At 44.0% G+C, this 27919-nt stretch overlaps 1 protein-coding gene across 10 annotated transcripts in view; it reads left to right on the top strand.

The window, feature by feature from the left end:
* The window catches only part of FLT3LG (fms related receptor tyrosine kinase 3 ligand), a 711034-nt gene that overhangs the window by 593011 nt on the left and 90104 nt on the right, over positions 1 to 27919 (top strand). The window lies entirely within an intron of this gene.

Raw genomic sequence — 27919 nt, 5'->3', positions numbered from 1 at the left:
AAGCACTTTTCTGCAGCAGAGAATGACATTTTCCGAACCTATTTTGGGGCCCCGTATCTCGGGGCCACTTGGTGCTAGGAACCCCAGCTTTGGATATGTTATGGTACCAGTTCCACTTGGTTTGTACACCAAATTTGGGGTTCCTAGCACCAAGTGGTCCTGAGATACTGGGCTCCAAATTCGGTTCGGAAAATGAAATTTTTTGCTGCAGAAAAGTGCTTGACTCGAGTATAAGTCAAGGGGGGCACTTACAGCACAAAAAAATGTGCTGAAAAACTCGACTTATACTCGAGTATATACGGTAATATATTTTTTTTAATTTTCATTCGTTCAGTTTTTCACCTTTATGAATTAATAATTATGTTAGTGATTATCACTTGTCACTGGGTGATTTGTCATTCATGATTTAAAGTCACTTTAGTTCACAGCGTCACTATTTTCTATATTAGTTTACACAGTAAATGCTTATGATTATCTGTTTACTTTAAGTGGCAGCTTTAAATAGGGATGAGCTCAATGTTCGATTCGAATGTAAGTTCGACTCGAACATCGGGCGTACACCCTTTTGGTGAATCCCGAACCTTATGGGGCGTTCGCGGAAAGTTTCAGTGCCCGCAGAACGCCCCATAATGCACTGCGAGATCCCAGTGCATTGATGTCTGATGATTGGCCAAAGGATGCACCAGACCTGCATGCTTTGGCCAATCACAGCACACTCTGCTGTGAGAGCCATGATTGGCCAAAGGCAGGATGCCTTTAGCCAGTCATCTGGTTATATCAGCGGGTGGCCCCGTCCTTGCCTATATAACAGATGTCACAGCGAAAAGACAGCAGGAGGTGGAGTATTTTCATTTTTTTTTCTATTTTTCGGATCGGTCAGCGCCGTGATTGAAGGGGACCCCAGAGCACCCTCCCAATGTTGAATGCAAGCGGCCTGGTATGATTCGGGGGAGGGGGGGCACTCGCTCGTCCCCACCTTTTCTGGCCTGCCAGGCTGCTTCAGAAGGACCTTCTGAATGTATTTAATGTAAATACAAGGCTTGACCTTTGTTTGGGGCATAATAGGACAAAAAAGGTATATAGGGAGTCACCTATGTGGCCCTTAAAGTGGAGTTCCACCCAGAATTGAAACTTCCACGGATCGGATTCCCCCTCCGGTGCCACATTTGGCACCTTTCAGGGGGGAGCAGATACCTGTCAAATCCAATTTTGTGCAGCAAACTACGCAATGTCCGGTCCCTCCTTCTCCCCCCCATTCCCAGAAGACAGCAGGGACCATTCAGAAAGTGCAGCGTGACTCGCGCATGTGTACTAGGAAACAGACTGTGAAGCAGTAAGACTTCACTTCCTGTTTCCCTTAGTAAGGATGCCGATGCCTGCACCTGGAGCCAAGGGACGGGTTCGGCTTCAGGTGCCGACATTGTGGGCTCCCTGGGCAGGTAAGTGTCCATATAATAAAAGTCAGCAGGTGCAGTATTTTTAGCTGCTGACTTTCAATTTTTTTTTACCCAGGCGGAACTCCGCTTCAACAAGTAGATAGTGACCTTCCAGGAAAATGGGACATGTTTAGCAAACAGTATAACAACCCCTTACGTTTTTGTCCCTGCATTAGCTGTAAAAAATAAGGGAAACTGTTTATGGAGAAAGAAAGGTTTATATGAGGAAGGGAAATGCATCTCCTGGAGAAGCACTATACTGTATCTGCCTGCTGGGAGTAATAATGTTGAAACGCTTTCCTGCATTTTACAGGTGAGTTGAGGCCCTGCACATTATGAGAAATAAGCCTAAACACAGGGGATTTAGTGTTAGCCATTGTACTCCTTCACTTCATAGAGGGAGATCTAGTCGGTGTGTGCTTTACCCGGATCCATGCATACCAGGGAGGACCACTGGGGTTTCCACAGAAAGACCACCAAGGTAGTCGCTGTTTTAAGTAGCTGGGTTTCCCAAGATAAAGAAAGAAAAGGAAGAAAGAGAGAAATTAAATTAAACTAGATTTGCAGACGATCTACTTTTTTCTATTACTAATCCAGAAATATCACTACCAAACTTATTGAGACAACTAGACCGTTATTCACAATTGTCAAATTATAATATTAATCATGTAAAATTAGAGGCAATGAACATTACAATTTCAGAAGCAAGACTTGCTGTATTGGAATCTAGTTTCTAGTTTAAATGGGTAACGGAGAGATTAAAGTACTTGGGAATATTTCTCACACGCTCTGTAACAAATACGTTTCAGTATAACTTTCCACAACTGTTCAGTAATATTAAAAGTGACCTTAGGCGATGGCGAAGCTTGACACATACATGGTTTGGGCAAAATTGTATCTTAAAAATGATTGTACTTCGCCGGCTGCTGTACCTTCTATCCCCCTATGGCCCTACCTTGGTTAAGGAAGAAATGCCCAAATCAAGTAAAAGTACATCCTATCGTAGGTACCACTTTTAAAATTGCCTGCTCGATTAAATCAAGGATGATAAACTCCATATCACTGTCAAATATGACACCAGTGATTGGAAATCTATAGCAGTGAATATGTTTAAATCATTAGAATTCGATAATTACAATTAGGTTTTAGGGATTTGGGTGGATGGAAATCTACAATGGACCTCAAACTAATGCTCTCATCACCTCTTCCGTTATGGCAAGCAATTCCAGTAGGTACAGTAGGTATTGTACAAATACAGTAGGTATTGTACAACGAATGGTTATTTAAATGTATTTCTCAGTATATGATCTGAGCCCTGATGTGATACGGCTTTATTGTGGAGGCCTTAACACTGAATTGTGGAGATAAGAAATGGGGTGGTTGGCGCTACCCTTTTCAGCAATATAAGTGCTATCTTGTGTCCAGTACCCAAAACGTGCTTATTTTATAAACGGTAAGTAGTGCATCTATGTGCCTCTCTTGTGAAGACTGGGTGTGTATATATATATATATATATATATATATATATATATATATATATATGTACCCTCCAGTGATGGATACACCCGTACATACACACACATGTAGTAAACCAAATATCAATACATAAAAAGCAATTCTAAACAAATAATGTGAGCAAACGACGCAGATGGTGTGCACAAGAATTAAATAAGGTAAAAACCTATGTGTGCATAAAAATGTCCATCAGTTCAGGGAATGTAGGCATATATAGCTATACACACTTAACCTGAAGCATAGCGTGTGTACGTGAATGTGATAAACCAACTGTCCAGCAGTAAACCAGATTTTATAAAAATGTGAATAAAAAAACAAAGTGCAAGTCCCAAAAAATAATAAATATGTTCTTAAACAGCCAAAAAATTGTTGCTTGAGGTGACTTCAGTGCTCGGCAAATCAGGTGACTGATAGTGCTCCCCACGTCGGGTACCCACTCACCAAAAGTAGTAACCCCTGCAGGGGTAGTAGGCATATGTGGGTGACTGGATGAGATTCCTCTTCAGCTATCTCGGTGTCCCATCTGATGGTGCATTCCGCTCCCGCAGCTAGCTGCACACTGTCAGATCTCCGAGGCCGATCCTCTGCTCCCTGGCAGACAGGGAGCCCCCACAGTCCAGCAGTGGGCTGACCCTGCTCTGGTCTTGATGACGGCAGGACTGTGGACCACAGGATTGCAGAAACTGGAGGGACAGGTCTAGCAGCAGATGGCAACACAGAAGGTTGCTGAGACTGGATCCAGGAACCGCTTTGACCATTTAACACTGTCATGAGTCCCCTTTTAAAGAAAGTAGGGTGGAAGTATTCGGGGTTGAAACATATCATTAGGCCCTATTGGGTTATCACTATGTAAAACAATTTAATGAAAAAGTGAAAAATAACTGCACATCAAAAAATATATATAATATATGCTGCAATGTCCTATATGTGACACAAACACACAACGTAAAATGGGAAAATGGTGACTCGCGCTAAAACAAACTATAGTGTATATGGCTGAAAGGTAACCACAACCTTAGTGAAAACCAAATACAAAATGAAAATGTGATAATATATGACAAACCACACTATGTAAAATTTGAGGGAGTATTCAAACCCCCCTTAAGCAAATATAGAGAATATATACAATAATATATCAAAATTGGTGCAAAGAAATCTTTAAACACAAAAGTTTACAGTGTATGATATAAACAAAAAAAAAATTTGTGGGTTGATCTGCGTTTAGTTCATTATTGGGTATTTCATATTTCTAGTGCGAGTATATTAGTTTATTTTCATTTTATAATTTTATTAAACATTTTTCCTTTATATATGCATTTACATGCACATTCATCTCTTTAAATGTTGCATGTAAATTCCAGGATGGCCACTAGGGGTCTTTTCTCCCCCCTTCTTTATGTCCCCTCAGGCCCCATTTTTATGTTTTGTTTGTATGTGTCACGATTCAGGCCGGGCGGGCTTTTAATATTATGTTTCAGCATACATTTAGAATATCCGCCCCGATGTAGACATACATCATTTGATGGAATGTGAACCCCTCGAGGACATGCATCCTTTTGATTTGACCAGATATCATATGTAAATATGACAGACCCTCTATGAGTGATCGGTGTTTATAATACATTTTACCGTTGCAGCCTCGGGTGCCTATGCCCACTAGATTGGCCGCCACTCTTCGTTCCGGGTTCCATTTCACTTTATCGCTGTTACCTTGGGTGCCTACGCACACTCGAGTGGCCGCGATTCTCGCTTTGGGTCCATCTAACTAGCCGCTTGACTTAGCATCATGTGACGGAGGTCGGGATTTAGGGCGTGCATGGCATTCCACCAACTTCTATTCCGGGTTCGTTTAGTCAGCCGCATGACGTAGCATCATGTGATGCAGGTCAGGACCTAGGGCGCGCATGCGCACATGTATTCTGTCAATGTGCATTCCAGGCTATTGCGGAAGTCCAGTGTGGGTGGAACCCAGAGCAAGGCTTCTACTGTTATTTAAGGGAGGTGATGTGTTGTGCCGCCCGTGCCCCTGGAAGACGCAATCCTTTTGCGAAACGCAGCGTAGGGCTGAGCAGTATTATCGCGTCACCTCCCACTGTCGTTGCAACTCCAGTAGGACGGGCTGTCTGTGATCATCCGGCCAGTGTCACAGACTGTTCTTCTTCTGAGGATGTTCTTTCCTATTTTACATGTGAGTGTTTACTATATTTTTAAATAAATACCATTTGATTTTACACTATCGGAGTCCTCCTCTTTCTCTCTTTTATGATGATACTACTCTGCTGAGGGCCAAGCCTTTTTTCCCTGTGGATCCATTCATCTGCACTACAGTCCCTGATGTCCCATTCCAGCCTCCATCCTGACCCCTGGGAGTTCTGGAATAGCAGGATTTCACAGCCCATTTAGACCCTCTGTAACGGGGGGTCATGGGGTTCTGGTAAGCGGCCAGGCACTCTATCTATGGTGGTGGACCCATACACCTAGGATTCCATACAATTGGATAATCTTGGATTGTCATATCACTTTTTGGGTGTTTTCATATATGGACTATTTTTCCATTATTTTTAATTTTTTTTTTGTTTATATCATACACTGTAACCTTTTGTGTTTAAAGATTTCTTTGCACCAATTTTGATATATTATGGTATATATTCTCTATATTTGCTTAAGGGGGGTTTGAATACTCCCTCAAATTTTACATAGTGTGGTTTGTCATATATTATCACATTTTCATTTTGTATTTGGTTTTCACTAACGTTGTGGTTACCTTTCAGCCATATACACTATAGTTTGTTTTAGCGCGAGTCACCATTTTCCCACAAAACAATTCAATGAACTGTGTTGAGACCTGGGGCAAGAGCATGAGTGTAGTTGATTAGGAGTGCAGTTGGGTAGCCCGGGGCAACTGAGATCATAAAATGATGCTCGTTCCGTAAACCAGTATGCATTATAGGATTCGGAACCAGTCATGTCTTATAAATATAGCTATGGACCAGGGGAGGGTGGGCAGGAGGAAGTAGAGGATGGAGATGTAGTTCTAGAGAGAGGAGAAGGTAAGGTGAGGGAAAGGGTGGGGTAGGGTGAGTCAGATGGGTCACCCAGAGGAAGAATTATCATGAGTAGTTGTCTCCTGGGAATAGAGGTATATGACAGTATTTGGCCCAGGGTTCCCAGATGAGTTTGAAAACATGGGTTTTGTCTTGTATAATACTTACTATCTTCTCCTGTGCCATAATCCAGGAGATTTTGTGCTTCACCGCTGAGACTGAGGTTTTTTTCCAGTGTGAAGCTATAGTGATTTTGGTTCCTAAGAGAATGAAGAAGATCAGTGCTTGTGTATATTTATCTACTTTCTCCACTTTGAGGTTAAGGAGTGCTATGTCTGGGGTTTGGGGAACCTGTGTATTAGTTACCGTGCGTATTAGAGAGAAAATGTTATTCCAAAGGCTTCGTATTCGTGGGCAGGTCCACCATATGTGGAACATTGTGCCCACATGGTGGCAATCTCTAAAGCGCAGCGGGGAAGCATTTGGGTAGATTCTGGTAAGGAGAAAGGGAACCTTGTACCACTGTGTAAGCATTTTGAGGCTAGCCTCAATCAAGGAAATATTTAATATACCTTTGAAGGAACGTTGGAAGCAGGCATTCCATTTATCTGGCTCCCTTTCTTTATTGAGGTAATTTTCACATGTTTGGGCATAGGAAGGTATGGACAGAGATGCAGCCAAGGAAGAGTAAATGATGGATATCCTCCCCCTCTGATCCGTGATGTTCGAGCACCATGATTTGTGGGCCATGACCCTAGGAGGTTCCAACTTGTTGGGCCAGATTGAAGAAAATGGAGTATTTGTGTATATCTGAACCTTTCAGAAGTGGGCATCTCTAGTTTGCTCGTGCAGAATGCAAGTGAAATGGGGCCTGTAGAAGTGAAGAAGCTCCCTATTCTAAATAAACCCTTGTTGAGCCACCAGCTAAAGGCTAGGATGTTTATTCCTAGGGGAAAATTGGGGTTGTGGAACAAAAGTGTTAGAGGGCGTAGGGTTGAGATTAATGAGGGATGTTTGTGCATCTGGTCGCATAGGGCCAGTGAGTGGGATAGGATGGGAGCTAGGATGGGAGGTCTGAGTTTAGTGGGAGACCACAATAGGAAGTTGATTGTGTGGAGGGGAACAGCTTGCCTCTCCATTGTCACCCAGTCGGGTTTTGAGACCCGTGAGTATATGATAGAGATCTGGGCGAGTTGAGCTGCTTGGTAGTGCCACCAAATGTTGGGGAGGGCAAGTCCTCCCTGCAATTTAAGTCTAAACAGAATATTTTTAGAGCACCTCCTGCCCTTAAGTCCCCAGATAAATATCAGAATTTTGAATAGGAGATTATGCAGTTGTGATTTCCTGATTGGGATGGGTAGAGACCTGAAAAGATATAATAGGCGTGGTAGGAGTGTCATTTTGATAGGATTAATGCGGCCTAGCCACGAAAGGTTATGTTTAAATCATGTAGAGAGGTCTAACGTCAGTTTGTGGAAAATGGATGGGTAGTTAGATGAGTATAGTGAGTCAATCTTGGAAGTTAAGTTTACGCCTAATTATGGGATATGGGTTGAGCACCAGGTAATTGGGAAGTGGTCCTGTAAATTTCCAAGTAAATTGGAAGGAATTGTGATAGTTACTGCTAAGGATTACATTAACCTGAAGGCTGGAGGCCTTCCCAAATTTATCAAGTAAAGAGAAAATGTTAGGAGTCGAGATTAGGGGGGAGGTAACAAATAATAGGAGATCATCTGTGAACAAAGCGCATTTGTGCTCTTGACATCCACAGAGTACTCCTTTAATGTCAGGGTGGGTTCTGATCGCGATGGCCAAGATCTCGATGGCTATAGCAAATAAGAGGGGGGAAAACGGGCAAACTTGCCTGGTGCCTTTTTGGATGTTGAGGGGGTCTGAATAGCAGCCCTGTAGTCCCTCCTGCGTGCTTGGGTTGGAGTACAGAGAGTGGAGTATTCCCAGAAAGTTGGGGCCAAAGCCCCATATTTCTAGTACATTAAACAGGTGAGGCCACGTAACTGTGTCAAAGTCCTTTTGGAGGTCAATTGAAAGCAAGAAGCCTTCCTGGTGGGGACCACCATTACATTGGGAGTTGAGTAGGGAAAATATGTCTATAGCCCTTCTTATCTGGTCAGAACCCTGTCTCCCCGGGATAAAGCCACCTGGTCTTTATAGATATATTGAGCGATACAGGATCAGAGTCTATTAGATAAAATTTTCATCAAGATTTTTAGATCGTTGTTAATTAAGGAGATCGGGCGGTAGTTGCTAACTACGCTCGGATCCTTGCCAGGTTTAGGAATGACTGAGATATAAGCTAAATTTAGGGCTTTATCCAGGGGAGAACCCGACCCGAGTGAATTAAAGAATCTGACCATATAGGGGACTAGTGTATTGGCACATTTTTTATAATAGCAGACCGAAAAGCCATCAGGACCCGGCGCTGAGTTTTGTTCGAGATGATTTATCACCTCCATGCCTTCCATTTCAGTTATCAGTTTGTCCAAGATATCAGAATGTTCTGCTGATAATTTTGGGAGGGATATGTTGTTGCGGAAGCCATCGAGGCAAGATTGTGTGCTTGATTTCTCATCTCTGTACAGAGTTGTGTAGAAGTCATGGAACAGCTCCATGATGCGTTGTGGGTTTTGTGTCAGATATCCCACCTGGGTGCGTATTTTGGGGAAAGCCTGGGATCGGGGTTCAGGAGATAGTTTGGCTGCTAATTTGGCACCGATCTTGTCCTTCTGGGAATAGAACCGGGCTCCCGACCATCTGAGGTATTTCTCCGCTTCTGTGGTTAGAGCTAGGTTTAAGGTTCAAGAAGGTCTAAGGACTCTCTAGTAGGGTCGCGTTTATGGGTTTTGCTTAATGAGTGGAACTCTGTGGTGAGTTTGTTAATGGTTGCCCTGTGTTCCCTTTTGAGTCGAGAGGTGGTTTGTATAATCTTCCCTCTTGTCACCGCCTTATGGGCAGCCCACAGGGTTTCTGGGGATATGGAGTCCTTATCATTTAGCTGAAAATATTCTTGAATGTCCTTTGCAAGGATTGTGCATTGGACTGGGTCACTTAAAAACCCTTCGTTGAGGTGCCATGTGAATTTTGTACTGGGGTTGGGTGTTTGTTGTAGGAATAAAAGGACCATAGAGTGGTCAGATATGGATGTATCTCTAATGACAGCTTTTGTGGCTATAGGTATGTTGTAGGATTGAATAAAGATGTGGTCTATCCTAGTGTAGATTTTGTGTGGCGCAGAGTAGTGGGTGTAGTCTTTGGACCAGGGGTTAAGTTCCCTCCAGATGCCAAAAAGGCCCAAGGAACACAGTGTGGAGGCTATATTAGTGCCCTGTTTCAAGGGCTTTTTCGTCCGAGGGAGGCCATTTCCTGATTTATCCAGGGAGTGGTCGAATCCAAGATTTGTGTCTCCTTCCATAATTATCTTCCCCTCCAGATGTGGACCAAGTGTAGACATCATGGAGGAGAAGAAGTTTTCTTGGCCTTTATTTGGAGTGCAATAGGAAACAAGTGAGTATGTTATGCCATCTATGGAGCCTTTTACTAATGGGTATCTACCTGCCGGAGCTCTGATAGTGTCTGAAGGGGAAAATGTAAGGTTTTTAGAAAAGCATATGGCTACGCTTTTTGTTTTGTTCCCTGCATTAGAGAGATAGAACTGGGGGTAGTTGCTATGAAGGAAGGAGGGATTATAGGTGGAAGGGAAATGGGTTTCTTGTAGTAAATGGATAGCAATCATTTGTGATTGTGTCTGAATCTGTCTTTTAACTGGGGAATTAATCCCTTGAACGTTGTGGGTGGCTATACAGAGGGGGCCAGATGGGGTGTTGTCAGCATGCATGGATCAAAGGGTGGGATATTCACAGCAACCATTGGGATCTTACCCTGACCCATGGAGGCGGGTGTTGGTTCTTAGGATCTTCTGTCCGAAGCTCCCGAGGGTGAAGGGTAGGTCATGGAGATGAGCCTCTGGGTGACCCCTAAAAAAAAGAAGAGGGGTGAGAGGGAGAGGTGGTGTGGACAGGTCCTGAGAAGAGAAGACATGGCAAGTCAAAAACATGGAACAAAAAAGTATAACAAACAATACTAAAACAGCAAAGAAAAAACCCCAACCCCTTTGCAGGAAGAAGGTGCTGCAAACCTCTTACTGCAAATCTTTTCCTAAAAAACAACCCCAAACCTGAGGGTGTAGCACAGTACCCGAGTGGAGGGAGAACGCCACTCTGAGACAGAGGCAAAGTGCAGCCGCTCCAGCCTCCCCGCCAACTAAAAACTAGAAATAAAGGTGGAGACCTGGATCTGGATGTGGTAAAAACAAGCAAAATAAAAGGGAAGAAAAGAATTTTGTTTTAAACATATGAGTGTGGTGTGACCAATCACCACTGGTTGGGAGTTTCTGCCTCCCCCTCCTAAACACCCGGGGGGGAGAAATCCACTTCAGGTTAACTAGGTAAGTGTTCACAGGTTAGGATAGTCTGTCCATGTGGTCTCTGAGTTCTTGGGAGGAAGGATATTACCATCCCTCATCGAGATGCAATGACTTTGGTCAGAGTTACTCAGGGGTCAAAAAGACCTCAGATCTCATATTTACACTAAAATGCAATAATAACAAAAAACATTTCTCCTTTAAGAGCATTGGGCGGAAGTGACATTTGACGTCGCTTCCGCCAGTCAATGCTATGGAGCCAAGTGGGGGCCATCTTCCCCTCACTCGGCAGCCAGCCAAACAGGGGAGAGGTCGTAATTGTCTCTGCCGCTACCGGCGGCTCCAGTAAGCGGCGGAGACCACCGGAGCGCGGCGGGAGGGGAGGCCCCTCTCCTGCCCCGATTCTGCTGCCATAACAACGGTAACCCTCTTCAAACAGCTGACATATAATGATGGCCACGGTCCGTAAGTGGTTAATAAATGTCAAAAGTGTAGAAGAGTGGAGGGGGAGGGGAGGAAAGTTAAGGGGTTTTTTTGTATTTTTTTTCTTTTTTCTCTTGTTTTGGGGAGGGGGAAAGTTTTAGTGGGGGGTGGGGGGGGTGAGTATAAGGCAAAGAAATTTGTTAAACCAAAGGGGCTCTGCAGAGCATCCCCATAAGTGATAATAACCACTATACCAGGCCATTGTCATATGACACTCTGCCATCCTGGCAAGACGTCATATGACGTCCTCTGCTTCTCGCCGCTTTGCGGGCCCCCGGGGGCCCGCAGCATGGCGATCGGTGATGAGGCATGTCCCTCGGGACACAGCCTATCCCAGATCAGTGTAAAGAGCCAATAAAAATCGTCTCTTTACCACGTGCCCGGCTGTGTCTAATCACAGCCAGCCACATGCACTGTCCTTGTGCACGGCACTCGTGTGCTCTCCTAGGGGCACGCAGAGCCGCGATCGGGGATGAGGCTTGTCACCCTGACACAGCCCAGCCCTGTTCGTGGTAAAGAGCCAATGAAATTGGCTCTTTACCACATGATCGGCTGTGTCCAATCACAGTCGGTCACGGAATGTCAACAAACCGCGGTAACGAGCTTTTACCGGGTTCTTCTCCTCACACACTGATTGTGTGTGAGGAGGAGATTGCGGTAACAGCTTGTTACTGCTTACAGTACACACCAAACACATTGATTGCCCCCTCTAATAAAGAGGACCTGTCCCCAGCCTATCAAAGTACCTGTCACAGCCCATCTGAGTACCCGAGTACCTTTCACCAGCCCATCAGAGTACCCGAGTACCTGTCACCAACCCATCAGAGTACCCGAGTACCTGTCACCAACCCATCAGAGTACCTGTCACCAGCCCATCTGAGTACCCGAGTACCTGTCACCAGTCCATCTGAGTACCCGAGTACCTGTCACCAGCCCATCTGAGTACCTGTCACCAGCCCATCAGAGTACCCAAGTACTTGTCATCAGTCCATCAGAGTACCCAAGTACCTATCACCAGTCCATCTGAGTACCCGAGTACCTGTCACCAGCCCATCTGAGTACCCGAGTACCTGTCACCTGCCCATCTGAGTACCCGAGTACCTGTCACCAGCCCATCAGATTACCTGAGCACCTGTCATGAGCCCCTCAGAGTACCCGAGTACCTGTCACCAGCCCATCAGTGTATCTGAGTACCTCTCGCAACACATCTGAGTACCCGAGTACCTGTCATCAGCCCTTCTCAGTACCCGAGTACCTGTCACCAGCCCATCAGAGTACCTGAGTATCTGTGTGCAGACCATCAGAGTACCCGAGTACCTATCTGCTGCCCATGCCTCATAGAATATACCTTGGGGTGTTTGCTTTCCAAAAATGGGTCATTTTGTGGGTAATTCCACTGTCCTGGTGCTCTTGAACCTTCAAAAGTGTGATAGGAAGGAATGAAATTAGATGTGTAATTTATGCTCTTAGAACGCCTGAAGGTACTACTTCAATGTTGGACCTCTCTATTAGGGATGGGCAGAACGGACCCCTGTTTGGTTCGCACCCAAACTTTCGAACACTTTCAGAAAAGTTTGGACCGAATAACAAACCCCATTAAAGTCAATGGGACTTGAGTGTCAAAAGTGAACACTTATATGCAAGTAAATGGGCATACAATGGTTATAGGGGTCCAGGTCCTGCCCTGGGGGACATGTATCAATAAAAAAAGTTTGTGAAAAACGTCATTTTTAAATGAGCAGTGATTTTTTTGAGCTTTAAAGTGAAAGCATAAAAATGAAAAATTCCTTTCAATATAGTGCATGGGGGGGTCACCTTAGTCTACCTGTAAAGTGGCAGACCTGTACCATGTCTAGAATCTGCTGCAGCAATAATTGCATTTATAAAGCCAAAAAAATTACATTTTCACTGCAAGCTGTCTATTTTGCTCAGCAACAGCTGGGGAGCCAGTGTGTCAAACAGGTGCAGAAAAATTGGTCTTTAGGTGTCGGTGGTGCCTTCCCATCGTAACCCTATAGTGGTAATCTTGATGAAAGCAAAAATTGGCCTTGCTGTAAAAAAATTGCAATAAGCACCTGTCAAACAGGTGCAAAAAAATTGGTCTTTCTTTGTCAGTGGTACCTTCCCACCATAACCTTATAGAGGTGCTCTTGATGAAAGCAAGATATGGCCTTGCTGTAAAAAATTGCAATGATATGCACCTGTCAAACAGGTGCAGAAAAATTGGTCTTTCGGTGTCGGCTCCTTCCTACTGTAACCCTATAGAGGTACTCTTGATGAAAGCAAGAATTGGCCTTGCTGTAAAAAATTGCTATGATATGCACCTGTCAAACACCCTCAAAGCTAGGCAGCTTCAAAGTCCTGCAGAGATTCCACATCCCAAAAAGACTTAATCAGTGTCATTGGCATCAGGGGCTTCATAGCTGGATGGAGGGCAGCCCAACAACTCAATAGCATACTGGGCAGTGGTCTATTCTCATGAGCCAGTAAGTCAGTGGATCGTCAGCTGGAAAGCTCTCCATCTCTGTTTTGGCCGCGAGGTAATCGTCCACCATGTGATGCAGACTCTGCCGATGGCATGTGGAAGCTGACAGCCCTGGGCGGCAAGGACTAAAAAAATTCTGAAATGCCTCACTTAGGCAGACGCCTTCTCCACTGCTCCTCTCTTGACCAACAGAAGACTCAACGTTTTCCATGACACTGTAACCTACTGGATTTAGGAAAAAGGTTCAATAAAATCCTCTTTAACGTGTCCTCAAGAGATTTTTATCTTCTGCACTCTCTGTGGGGACGGGATAAGTTCTAAGACCTTCTCCTTATAACGGTGGTCAAGGAGGGTTGCCAACCAGTAATCATCCTCCTTTATGCCACGTATTCTTGGGTCCTTTCACAGGCTCACAGCTTTCAAAAGACGTCAATTTTGTTTGGGAGCCACGTCGCACGACCGAACAATTGTCAGTTAAAGCGACACAGTGCCGAATCGCAAAAAGTGCTCTGGTCTTTGGCCAGCCAAATGGTCCGGGAGCTGTGATCAGTGACAGTGTCACTAGGCAGAATGGGGAAATGCTTGTTTACATTAGCATTTCCCCGTTCTTCCTCTCCGTGAGACGATCGCAGGCATCCCCGCGGACATCGAGTCCGCGGGACCCGCGATCACGCTCACGGAGCTCCCAGCACACAAAACTAGAAGTAAATAGCATTACACTTGCAATAACACACACAAAACTATATGGCGTTAAACTGACAGTAACACACACAGAAGTAAATGACGTTAAACTGGGGGGTGTGGCCAGGACCGGCATGTGAGCAGCTGCATCTCACAGAGCTCCCGCAGGTTACCCTGATTTGGCCCTGTTCCAGGCAGCTCCAGAACCTCTTGTGACCCCACAATACCACCTGGTATGCTTGGATCCGTGATGGTTACCCAGAGAAAGGGAAAAGAGGACATCCAGTATCCGGAGATCCAAAATGGCGCCACCACGGGCCTCCAGCAGCGCGGACAGCGTGGCACAGAGAGGCCTAAGAAATCTGAGTAAACCACCAAAAACCCCTAAGAACAATGGCGGGTATCCCCCTAAGGACATGTGGTACTATGCACAGAAGCTGGCAGGCACACTGGTGCTCACAGACCCGGCAGAGGTGGGGGTAGGACCTGAGGGGGAAGCTGCAGAGCAGGAGGAAGACATAAGAGGAGCAGACGCAGAACACATGGAGGCACAGACAGAGGAGATGGCATAAGACAGTGGAGGAAAGGAATTAGAACAGCCGACCCTAGCTATGATTCTGAAAGCAGTTAATAAATGTACTGCCTCAGTTAACACATTACAGGAACGCTTTGGTGGTCTGAAGGAGGAGGTGTCTCTGATAAGACAAGATCTGCAAAAGATTAGGGAGAGAATCACTGCTGCTGAAAGCAGGATAAGTGACATAGAAGATAAACTTCCTCCATTGATGAGAGACTCACAATCTAATGCCAGACTGTCTACAGCGGTTGATCGACGTGCAGATGATTTTGAAAACGGGCTGAGACGCAACAATGTGCGCATACCCCCCACTTGGAGCTAGCTGTGAACACAGCCAGTCTCTTTCTGGGGTTACTGCACACCAGCCCTGCGTTATACATTTGGCTGGGGGTGCTACAAGATGCTACATTTGGGTAGGTTTGTCGTTTTCTCTCTCCTCTTTCTCTTTCTGTTTCGTTTTGTTTCTTTTTGGTTTAGGTGTCTACTTCTTTGGAGACCTTGCTTTTTCTTGTCACTTTCTTTTACCTGTAACTCTTTATGCACAAGTTGCTATCACATCTTTACCCTATCTTGGTTACTTTACATTTATTCTAATGTCACTCACTTTGAAATATAGATCCCCTAACATACACACTCATCTATCTATTTATATCATTATTTCTTTTGGAGCTCACTGGGTTCACTATTTACTATTCAACCACTATTATTTACAAAATACTATTGTAAACTATATACACACCTAATATAATATTTTGTTCCCAGATACGTTTGTTCCTACTACAACACACTCTTGCTCACGGACACACTCTGCCCCAGTTTTTACCCTGCCCGATGTTACATCTATACTTATGCCGCCTCGGCTCCCGTGGGGAGGCTATGTTCCTGGCCCGCCCTATGCCCACCACCGCGCACCGCACTTGCTGTCTGTGTTGGTGAGTGCGTTTGATTAAACCATCTATATACATTAAATGTTCATTTATTTACATATCTTTTACTCTTTTATATGGACAATATGGTTCATTATATTTCTATATGTATTTCATAGGAATTTTGGTCACATCAGCTCCTGATGAGTGGGGAAACACCCACAAAATGTGTCGAGCTTTGTTTTTGATGCCCCAGCTACATCTTATATGAAATCATACTTATTTGTACCGTTTGGTTTTCCTAATTATATTAATTTTTCCTTACTCAGTAAATGCACATTTACCATGTGGATGCACCTGTCGGTATCAGGCATGTTGTCGCTAGTAATATTATGCCTTTTTATTCCAACATCAGATCATGTGCTGTTATACGTGTATATTTTTTACCATGCTTATGCTATTTGTACACTTCTTATACATATATGAAATGAATATATTTTTTACTGTATATGAAATGAATACTCTTTTTATTGTCTGTTATTTATTATAACCAATAAACATTTCATAATGCAATTCAAATATGGTACTATTTTACCTCCACTACCCAAGCGCTTCATTTAAAGTCCCAACTTCCCTTTTGTATCTACCTATTACCGGGATGGAGGCGCTTAATTGTGCCTCATTTAAAGTCCCAACCCCCCCCCCCATGTGTTCATGTGCGCATAGTGGGTCTCCCTGAGAAAACAGAGGGTAGAGACCCCACTGATTTTGTGGAAAGATGGCTGCTGGAGGTCTTTGGGAAGGGGTCATTTACTGCTCTGTATGCAGTGGAGAGAGCCCACAGAGTCCCCACGAGGCCCTTGCCACCAGGGCACTCTTCTCGCCCCATTTTGGCACGCATGCTGCATTACAGAGATAGAGAGATCATCCTGCGCCTGGCCCAAGAGAGGCAAAACACACGGTTCAATAGAGCATGTGTCTCCTTCTACCCTGACTTTTCCTCTGATGCTCAGAAACGCAGGGCCTGCTTTACGGAGGTGAAAAAAAGGCTGCAGAAATTGCAAGTACGTAATGCGATGCTCTACCCTGCCAGGCTTTGGATCACCGCAAGAGGTCAGGCCCATTTCTTTAAAAGTGCTACAGATGCCTCTGGCCTCTGGCTAGCTAGATACCTATGAAAATGCCTTTCGTCAGGCCAGGAGACAGGCGGCTGAAGAGGATTGACGTAATCCAGTTTCCAGCTACTTACCTCTATGTGCCTTGGAAATACCTTGTTGGCTCCTTACATTTTCCTGTTTTTTATTTTATCTACTCCACCGCTCAAAGCTGAGTTGGGAACAAAAGTTGATTTGATGTGCTATTTCTCCCTACGGAGAGCATGTGCGAAGCAACTTTCTACACAGTGTTAAATGTACCATGTTCCAACAGACGTGGTTCTTCAGCTGGTAGTTGTGTGGCTAGTGGATGGCGGGACCTGTTGTCCTATTTACAATCTTAATGTTCAATGCTTATTAGCAAGTTACATCCGGAGCGGCATATGGGTCTCTGCAGAGACCGAGGCCTTGCAATACATGCCTGACTCATGCATCGGACCAACGGATTACACACACTAAGTTTTTATAGTGCCGTTGCACTCAATGGTTTGTTTGGAACTATCTTACTGGAGCAGTACAGAGAATTCAACCTTGCAGAACTGAGTCACTTTGAGCATTTCACTGCATACTCTGCATTCCTCTGCTTCTTCTACTCTCCTCAGCAAATGGCTCATATCCGTCCTTACATTAGTAATCTCATTTTTAATCGAATTTTCCAGTTTAGCAAACATTTCCATCATTTCCATTTTTGTTGGCATTTGAGATATATTCCTTTGTTCTTCCATATTACTTGAGTCTAGTTCCCTTTCCATTCCAAAATCTTCCCTGGTTTTATCTCCTTGGTCCCCTTTTTGTTTCACCGACTTTCTTTTTCTCTTTTGCGCCTTGCTGCTTTTTTCCACTACTGGACTTTTGGGGTTCACCTCCTTTGTTAAGTATTTCTGAATCGTGCTTGAATTTAAGCTCTCTTTTGGGGTCTTAGGTTCCATCACTCTCTGAGTCCGGCCTTTCATGTTCACTTTTATTGCTTTCTTTCTCCTCAGATTGATTTCCTTTCAAGTGGGCATACCAGGGTATATGTGACTTTACCCGGCACACACCCGGGAATATGTGTCTTTTACCCGGCGCTTATTGAGAGGGTATACTCTTTAGGCACAGTCATTGTCCCCCCTCCTCCCCTCCTTACTACCTTCAAAAGGAATTTGCATCTATTATGCTGTCACCTCCATGTAATTTCATAGTCCACTGTTCATATGTAGCCTAAGGGAAGACATCAATAGAGGTACGTTTAATTTAGTCAGCGGAGTTACACAAAAAAAAACAAAACAAAAGAACCACAGTCTTTCAAAGTTTTTACCTTAGCCTCTAGTCTTGGCCTATTCCTGCTCCATTATATGAAAACAGTTTATAGCGTACTGCTCAGCCCTTCAAAAACTTTCAGCAGGCTCCTTCTTCATATATTTAAAGAAAAGACCATGCACATAGTTTGAGTCTCTCTGGCTGAGCATTTAACAAGCTAGTATGGCTTTAAGACCTGTTGGAGAGGGGGTTCTTTATAGAGGAGTTCAACAAGTAGAGGGTTCCAAAAGAGTGAGACCACTAAACTGCAGTGCAGGTACAGTAAAGCATCAGGTAGCAGGAGCATAGGGCCACACTATGGCAATATGGCAAAACAGGGGATAAGTCCAGAGTCACAGAGCAAACGTCCAGACACAATGATGAACAGGCAGCAATATGGTACAGCAAAAATTAGATCCTGGGTCTCGGGCAACAATCTGGCATAATCAAGGGACAGGCAGCAACCATATGGCAGCAATTCAGCACAGCAAGTGACAAGCAACCTGGATGCAAGGCAGTGATATTGAGCAGAAAGTCCAGAGTCACAGGGCAGCAATATGGCACAAACTATTGACAGTTCAAAGAATCGTTTTACCTGGGGACAGATGATTCTCCCATTTACCTTCCAGGAGCAGCCTTTAATCCTCCGGGGGGGGGGCTCTCACTCCACCTGCGGGAGCTTCTGGCTACCGTGTGTAGCTCCCAGAGCATCCTTGTCTGCTCATTATTCAATCTCCATGTTCCTCTGGCACATACTGCTGTCCTTCCGTCTCCAGCCCAGTCCTCTGGGAAGCCGGGGGTTGTCCGGGAGATTGCAAAAGGGGGGGAGGCATCAGGCTCCAGCCGGTCCGAGCAGGCTCCCGGTGTGCTCCTCCACTCACCTCTCATACACGTTCCCCCTTCCAGCCAATTCTGATCCTCCGCTCACGCTCTGTGGGACTCAGAGTCTATCATCCACCGGGGCTTGCGGTCTCTCACCCCGCTCGGCTCCCACTGGTTCAACAGAGCCTCCTCCATGCACCCACACAGGCGCCACTGTCAGGCCCCTCCCCTAATGCGTGCGGGTCATGTCTGCCAGCTTTGCACTCTCTTGATGCCCAAAAGGCCTTTGATAATATTGAATGGTTATATCTTTGAGCCATTCTTCACAAATTTGGGCTGGGTAAGGAATATATTGCATGGGTTAAATTTTTATATAGTTCCCCAAAGGCAGCAATCACAGAGTCAGGGAAAGTATCTCCATACTTTAGCCTATTTAGGGGCACAAGGCAGCGATGCCCTCAATCCCCTATTTTGTTTGCTTTCGCCACGAGCCATTGGCAGCCTATATTTGCTCTAATTCAGGAGTACAGGGGTTTCGGTATAGAGAGTTGCATGAAACACTGATGCTGTATGCAGATGACACCATGCTCCTACTGGGAGACACGTCCTCTTCCCTGAGGGAGGCAATGGGGGTCATTCAAAGGTTCGGCCACTACTTTGGTTTAGTGATCAACTGGACCAAGTCGTCCCTTATAATGTTGGATAAGAAACTGGACCCACAATCAGTATCACTAATGGATTTCCCTGTATCCTCTGAGTTCAGATATTTACGGGTATAGGTCACACCCCACCCCTGGAATATATCACCTTGAGGCTGTCCCTGTTGCTAAACTAAACTGCCGGGACCGGGTCAAGATGTGGTCCCGACTGAAAATCTCTCCGGTAGGTAGGATAAACTTGATCAAAATTATCCTAAAGCCACAGATCCTATACATACTCCACAATTCTCCGATGGTTGTTCCACTAAAGCAATTTTGCATCATCAATTCAATCTTCCGGTCTCTCATCTTGCACAATTCGACTGCCAGAGTGAAACTGGAACAGTTACAGCGACCCAAGGAGGCAGGTGGGTTGGCTCTTCCAAACCCATGGCTTTACTATCTTGCCTTACAATTACAACACATAGCCAGAGTTCTAGGCCCAGAAAAAGAACCGGTATTGAACTTGGTAGACTCAACTGCGCAACTTCTCCGTATTGCCACTGGGGGGAGGTTGCAGAGGGCCTGGAGGCATTGCAGTATTCAAAGTCAAATAAGCTGTACCCCACTTACAATTTGATACAGAAAGTATGGAATAAGGTCAAGGCAGTACAACAAGTTGAGGGATAGACCAGGTTTAGCCCAATTTGGGGGAAATACGTGGTACATGGAGTTGGAGAAACTACACTATAGCGCAAAATTAAACAATATGGGATTACTCCTATGACTCAAATATTCAGGGATGGCAAGCTACGCCCCTTCCATGCTCTACAGCTATAATTTGCACTCCCCTCATCCATGCAATTTTATTATTACCAGCTTTAGCATTCCGTTAAGGCCCAACTGGAAATTGACGCGTGGACACCAATTTTCAATTACATGCATGAGGTTACCTCTTACAAGGAGTTTATGTCATGCAACTACTCCATGTTACTCAACAAGTCCCTTCCTGGTAGCACCGCAGCGGTAATATCCACATGGGAAAGAGATGTCAGAGCATTTGAGAAGGACCAATGGGAGATGCTCTTGCGGCAGTTCCCCTGTGTTCTTTGAATGTGGCCCAAAGGTTATCCCAAATATATGTGCTTTTACGTGTCCACTATACACCGGCTAGACTGATGAGAATGGGGGTGCATGATGATCCATCTTGCACTAGATGCATGAGGGATCATGGCGACTTGATCCATATGTTGTGGAGGTTCCCCAAACTGCACATATATTGGAAGGAGGTAGTGGGGATTATTAACCGAGTATTTCAGATTCGTCTTGTAGAACACCCTAAACTATGCCTGTTGGGAATTATAGATGAAGTCCCGGTGGAGGAGACCTTTAAACTAGCTATAGCTTGAGTCCTTTTCCAGGCCAGGAAATTAAATTTGAGACACTGTAAATCGTCAGATCCCCCCACGGTGAAGGAATGGTTGATGGAAATGGGCGACACTATAAAGCTGGAAAAATGTATCTACCAACACAGGGTAAAAAAGGGGGAGGGGTATGCCTATATATCAAGAATAACGTACAAGTGAATGTGAGAGATGACATCATACGTGAATGTGAGAGATGACATCACTAAGGGAGCTAGAGAGGAGGTGGAATCCTTATGGGTAGAGCTCCAAAGGGATGAAGCTAAGGGGAAAATAATACTGGGAGTATGCTATAGGCCCCCTAACCTGAGGGAGGAAGGGGAGACAGATCTCCTATCACAATTTGGATTAGCAGCAAGGATGGGAAGTGTTACCATAATGGGGGATTTTAATTATCCAGACATAGACTGGGTGGAGGGAACCGTGCATTCATCTAAGGCTCGCCAGTTCCTAAATGTCTTGCAGGACAATTTTATGGGTCAGATGGTAGACGCACTAACTAGAAATAAAGCATTACTGGATCTACTGATTACCAACAATACAGACCTGATCACGGATGTGGAAATACGGAGCTATTTAGGTAACAGCGATCGCAGGTCAATTGGCTTCAGTATAAATCACACAAATAGGAAACATAAGGGGAATACAAAGACACTGAATTTCAAAAGAGCCAACTTCCCTAAACTACGAACCTTGCTAGAAGACATAAATTGAGATAAAATCTTAGGAACAAAGAACACGGAGGAGAGATGGGTTTGCTTTAAGAGCATATTAAATAAGGGCATTAGCCAATGCATCCCATTGGGTAATAAATTTAAAAGAGCGAACAAAAGTCCTGGATGGCTTAACTCCAATGTAAAAATGCATATAAAAGCAAACGAAAAGGCCTTCAAAAAATACAAGGTTGAGGGATCATCATGAGCATTCAGACTTTATAAAGAATGCAACAAGAAATGTAAGGGTGCAATAAGGACGGCTAAGATAGAACATGAAAGACACATAGCGGAGGAGAGCAAAAAAAAAATCCCAAGAAATTCTTTAAGTATGTAAATAGTAAAAAAGGGAAGACAGACCATATTGGCCCCATAAAGAATGAGGAAGGACATCTGGTTACAAAGGATGGGGAGATGGCGAAGGTTTTGTATTTATTCTTCTCCTCAGTCTTCAAGAGGGAATCGGGGGGCTTCAGTAACCAAAACTGCAGTGTTTATCCTCAGGACACATCACAGGAAGCACCTCCATGGTGGACAGAATTAAAATTAGACTTGAGAGACTTAACATTAATAAATCACCGGGACCAGATGGCTTGCACCCGAGGGTACTTAGGGAACTCAGTAAAGTAATTGCCATACCATTGTTCCTAATTTTTACTGACAGTCTACTGACTGGAATGGTACCAGCTGATTGGAGAAAAGCCAATGTAGCACCAATATTTAAAAAGGGCCCCAAATACATCCCTGGGAATTACAGACCAGTTAGCCTAACATCAATAGTATGTAAAATTTTGTAGGGGATGATAAGGGACTATATACAAGATTTTAGTAATGAGAACAGTATCAACCCCAAATACATCCCTGGGAATTACAGACCAGTTAGCCTAACATCAATAGTATGTAAAATCTTGGAGGGGATGATAAGGGACTATATACAAGATTTTAGTAATGAGAACAGTATCAGCTAACAGCTAACAAAGCAAACAGAATATTGGCATGCATTAAAAAGGGGATCAACTCCAGAGATAAAATGATAATTCTCCCGCTCTCCAAGACTCTGGCCCGGCCGCACCTAGAGCATGCTGTCCAGATCTGGGCACCAGTTCTCAGGAAGGATGTACTGGAAATGGAGCAAGTACAAAGAAGGGCAACAAAGCTAATAAAGGGTCTGGAGGATATTAGTTATGAGGAAAGGTTGCGAGCAGTGAACTTATTCTCTCTGGAGAAGAGAAGCTTGAAAGGGGATATGATTTCAATATACAAATACCGTACTGGTGACCCCACAATAGTAATAAAACTTTTTCGCATAAGAGAGTTTAACAAGACACGTGGCCACTCATTAAAATTAGAAGAAAAGAGGATTAACCTTAAACTACGTAGAGGGTTCTTTACTGTAAGAGCAACAAGGATGTGGAATTCCCTTCCACAGGCGGTGGTCTCAGCGGGGGGGGCATTGATAGTTTCAAGAAACTATTAGATAAGTACCTGAATGACCGCAACATACAGGGATATACAATGTAATACTGACATATAAATCACACACATACAGTAGGTTGGACTTGATGGACTTGTGTCTTTTTTCAACCTCACCTACTATGTAACTATGTAATTATGTAGGGGTAGTGCAACAAAATTCAAAAACATTTGGGCATTATGGATAGCTGTTCCTGGTTTAGCCCCTTTAGACCTGATTATGGACAGCTTACTTATGTAAATTGGCTGCAGTAGTGAATGGGCTGAGTCCTCCAACTGAGGGCCTTGGTTGTTTTAGTTACTCTGTGACCGAATGTATTCCATTGTTGCAAATTAATCTTATGCGGATGTAATGTGATTATGTGCCAAGGTGCTGTATATTAAATGCAAGGTGTTTCAACATAACGATCGATACGAAATTCTGTACTGTTTCTCTGTATTATTGATTTCTCAATAAAGTTTCTTTTGATTTAAAAAAAATGGCGTTAAACTGGCAGAAACGCACACAAAACTATATGGCGTTAAACTGGCAGTAACGCACACAGAAGTAAATGGCGTTAAACTGGCAGTAACCCAACAGAACTAAATGGCGTTAAACTGGCAGTAACGCACAAAAAAACTATATGGCATTAAACTGGCAGTAACGCACACAAAACGATATGGCGTTTAACTGGCAGTAATGCACACAGAAGTAAATGCGTTAAACTGGCAGTACCACACACAGAACTATATGGCGTCAAACTGGCAGTAATGCACACAAAACTATATGGCGTTAAACTGTCAGTAACGCACACAGAAGTAAATGGCATTAAACTGGCAGTAACACAATCAAATAGACGGTGTTCAACCATCACTACACTGACGCTGTCTGAACTGTCCATACTCTAGCTATACACTAATTTAAAGATTACTGACACGGTCTCACTGCACTACACTGAAAATATCTGAGCTGTCCCTACTCTACACTAATGTGTGTATAAATGACACGGTCTCACTACACTACAGTGAAACTATCTGAGCTGTCCCTACTCTAGCTGCACACTATGCAAAGCTGAATGATGGTCCTCCTCACTTCACTTAAACTATCCCTAGACTGACACTAAACTAATATTCTACACTGACAATTGAAGCAAAATAGCACAGTATAGCACACTAACTAATAGCACTGAACAGAGCCATGTTCTATCTCTCTCCATGCCGAAATCACACTGAAAATGGCTGCAATTGAAAGAATACTTTTATAATGTGGGGCGGAAACGAGCCATGATTGGATAAAGTCATGATGACAGTGTCCAATCATGACTTTGACAGTGCTCTGTGCCCTGATTGGCTGAAGCTTTCAATGCTTCAGCCAATCAGGGCTTGCAATGCACTGTTCAGCGCTGCAATGCATTGTGGTCGGTTCAGGGGGCCGAACAAGCGGTCGAACAACCCGTTTGTTCGGATGTTCACCAAAAGGGCCACACAACTAAACTTATGGTCGGGCCGAACCATTCGCCCATCCCTACTTTCTATGTGGCCAGGCTGTGTAAAAGTCTCACACATGTGTTATCACCATACTCCGGACGAGTAGCAGAATGTATTTTGGGATGTAATATTTGCTATGTATATGCTGTGTGTTAGAAATATCTTATAAATTGACAACTTTGTGTAAAAAAAAAATATACATTATCATTTTCTTTCCACGTTTTCTGAAGACTTTTGGAAAAAAATGAACCGTTCAAAAAACTCATTATGCCTCATAGAATTTACGTTGGGGTGTTTGCTTTCCAAAATGGGGTAATTTTGAGGGTAATTCAATTGTCCTGGTGCTCCAGGGCCTTCAAAAGTGTAAAAGGTCGTTAGGAAATTTTATGTGTAATGCTTCTAGAACGCATGATGGTGCTTCCTGCATGTTGGACCTCTCTATGTGGCCAGGCTGTGTAAAAGTCTCACACATGTGGTATCGCCATACTCGGGACAAGTAGCAGAATGTATTTTGGGGTGTAATTTTTGCTATGTACATGAGATGTGTTAGAAATATCTTATATATATATATATATATATTGACCACTTTCTGTAAAAAAAAAAAAAAAAGTTTTAATTTTCTTTCTACGTTTTTCAAAGACTTTTGGAAAAAAATGAACCATTCAAAAGACTCATTATGCCTCATAGAATATACCTTGGGGTGTTTGATTTCCAAAATTGGGTCATTTTGGGGGTAATTCCATTATCCTGGTGCTCCAGGGCCTTCAAAAATATGATAGGTCGTTAGGAAATTGTATGCGCTCCTGGAACGTCTGACGGTGCTCCCTGCATGTTGGACCTCTCTATGTGGCCAGGCTGTGAAAAAGTCTCACACATGTGGTATCGCCATACTTGGGAGGAGTAGCAGAATGTATTTTTAGGGTGTAATTGCTGTGTGTGAGAAAATAACTTGTTATTATGACAATTCTGTGTAAAAGAAATAAAATAATTTCTTAATTTTCCCAAGAATTGTGGGAAAAAAATTACAACTTCAAAAAACTCACCATGCCTCTTACTAAATAAATTGGAAAGTCTACTTTCCAAAAAGGGGGGTATTTGTACTTTCCTGACATTTTAGGGCCCTCTTGAGATGAGATAGGCCGTCAGTACATCAGGTGTGATCAATTTTCAATGATTTGCACCATAGCTTCTAGACTCTATAACTTTTACAAAGACCAAATAATATACACTTATTTGGGTTATTTTTACCAAAGATATGTAGCAGTATAAATCTTGACCCAAATTTATGAACAAAAATGACCTATTTGCAAAATGTTATCATAGAAACTAAAAATAAGTGTTTTTTTTTTTTAATTCTCGCTCTTTTTTCACTTATGTCACAAAAAAAATAAAAAACCCAGTGGTGATTAAATACCACCAAAAGAAATCTCTATTTGTGTGAAAAATATATAAAAATGTTGTTTGGGTACAGTGTTGCATGACTCAGTATTTGACATTCAAAGTGCGAGAGCACTGAAAGCTGAAAATTGGTTCGGGCAGGAAGGGTATATAAGTGCCCTGTATTGAAGTGGTTAATGTACCGAGACATGGCTTTTATCTTATTTCTGTAGTCTTGAGCCGAGCAGACCCATCAAATACATATGTGGTCCCTCTTCTATCCCCTCTTTCCCCTATAGGTAAGGAATGACTGCAAAGAATTACACTATGTACAGAAGATAGGTGGGGCATGGGGGAATGCAAAGGGAAGAAGTAAACCTAGGTACCTTCGGCCCTGTCATATGGAAGAGAGGGGGAAGGGAAATTAGATAAAAAAAATGCTCCACACCTGGCCCCAAGGTGTCGGTGGGTGTACGGATGTGCTGTGGAGCTTGTGTGACCCCCCTAGATTAGGGGATCGCCCCCGCAGCGCTCCATATACACATATGGTGTCTTCATGTAAAGACAGAATATATGCAAACAGCTATTAAAACTGGTCGATCAGGCAGAGTAGTACACTGTCGCAATGTCATTTGACAAGGTACCTGGGTTGCTCATTTTTTTTATATATATATTGGTGTGTCTGGGTATGCCCAATAGGCTCTGTTTTGTATTATAAACTTTGAAAAAAAAGAAAGATGAAATTTAAAAAAAAGAGAAATTAATAGGAACACAAAGAATACAAAACATGTTTCAAGATATCCAAATGTAAATAATGGTCCACAAGGGACACACAAGGTCTGCAAAACCAGACACAATCTGAGTCAGCGCACAAGAACCCATGCAGGGAGTCAGAGGGGGAGAATGTAAACCAGGGCTCGCCTTAACCAGCCCGAAAACCAACATGTGCAAAATAATGAATCAAAACAGAAAACATTCTGAAATTGAAGTTGAGCAGCTCCCTCCAATGTAAAGACCTCAAAAGAGGAGTCAATGACAGGGCCCTGAGATTAAATTGACTCTTGGGTTGACTGTGGTGAAGAGTCTGCCCTACAAGTGTGCCAAGTTTAGAGGTCCTAGGCCCAATGGCCGGGGAGATATGACGCCCCCAAGCTGAGTAAGTTTCCCCATAGACTCCAATGTTAAACCCGAATTTTTCTGGGTACAGAGAGCGGTTGATACCGGTGACTTTGAGGGGCTGGTACCGGGCCGCCATAGGTTCCTTGGACCCCAAACTTGGCAGGTGGGTACCTCGACACTAGCCCTACACCCTTCCGGTGTCTGTGTAATTTGGTGCCGGAGGCGGTGGGGGCATGTTGTTTATGGAGGTACCATAAATCGAATATCGGTCCCACAAACTCGATTGGGGTGTCATTGTGTTGGAAAATGTTGTGGCTTTCGAATGAGACCCCCCCAGAGCTTTCTAAGGTTAACCGGGGCCGAGCTATACCATTTCAAAGTGCGGTTTTCCGGTTACTGGAAAGTTCCGGTTAGGGTACCGGGCCCAAACTTGGTGTGGAGGTGCCCATAGAGTGCTCCTACAGAACCCCCAAGTTTGGTATTTTTGTGATACATGGCCCGGGAGCACCGGTACCGTGAACTAGGTCAACATGGTGCTCCCAGTAACTCCCCGGTAGAACGTCCCAGAAACCCCAAATTTTTATCAGGGCTACCTGTAAGGGTTTTGAAGAGTGGGTGCAAGTGTGGAGTCGAAAGGCCATTCGGTCTTCGAGTTATTGAGCGATAACTGAGACTCATAATTTGACCTGTTTCCCCATAGACTCCAATGTTAAATCGGTGTCCTAGGGGTACCCTCTTTGGGGAGCCAGTACTGGCCAGCTATTGGGTCTAGGGCCACCAATCTTGGCACACATGTGGTGTAGAGTGTGCCAAGTTTGGAGGTCCTAGGCCCAGTGGCCGGGGAACCATGCCTCCCCCAAGCTGACCAAGTTTCCCATAGGCGGCAATGTTAACTCAGTGTCCTAGGGGTACCGTCTTTGGGGAGTCAG

This window comes from Aquarana catesbeiana, linkage group LG10, assembly GCF_042186555.1.
Source record: "Aquarana catesbeiana isolate 2022-GZ linkage group LG10, ASM4218655v1, whole genome shotgun sequence".
NCBI lineage: Eukaryota > Metazoa > Chordata > Amphibia > Anura > Ranidae > Aquarana > Aquarana catesbeiana.
This window is presented reverse-complemented; position numbering and strand designations above follow the sequence as displayed.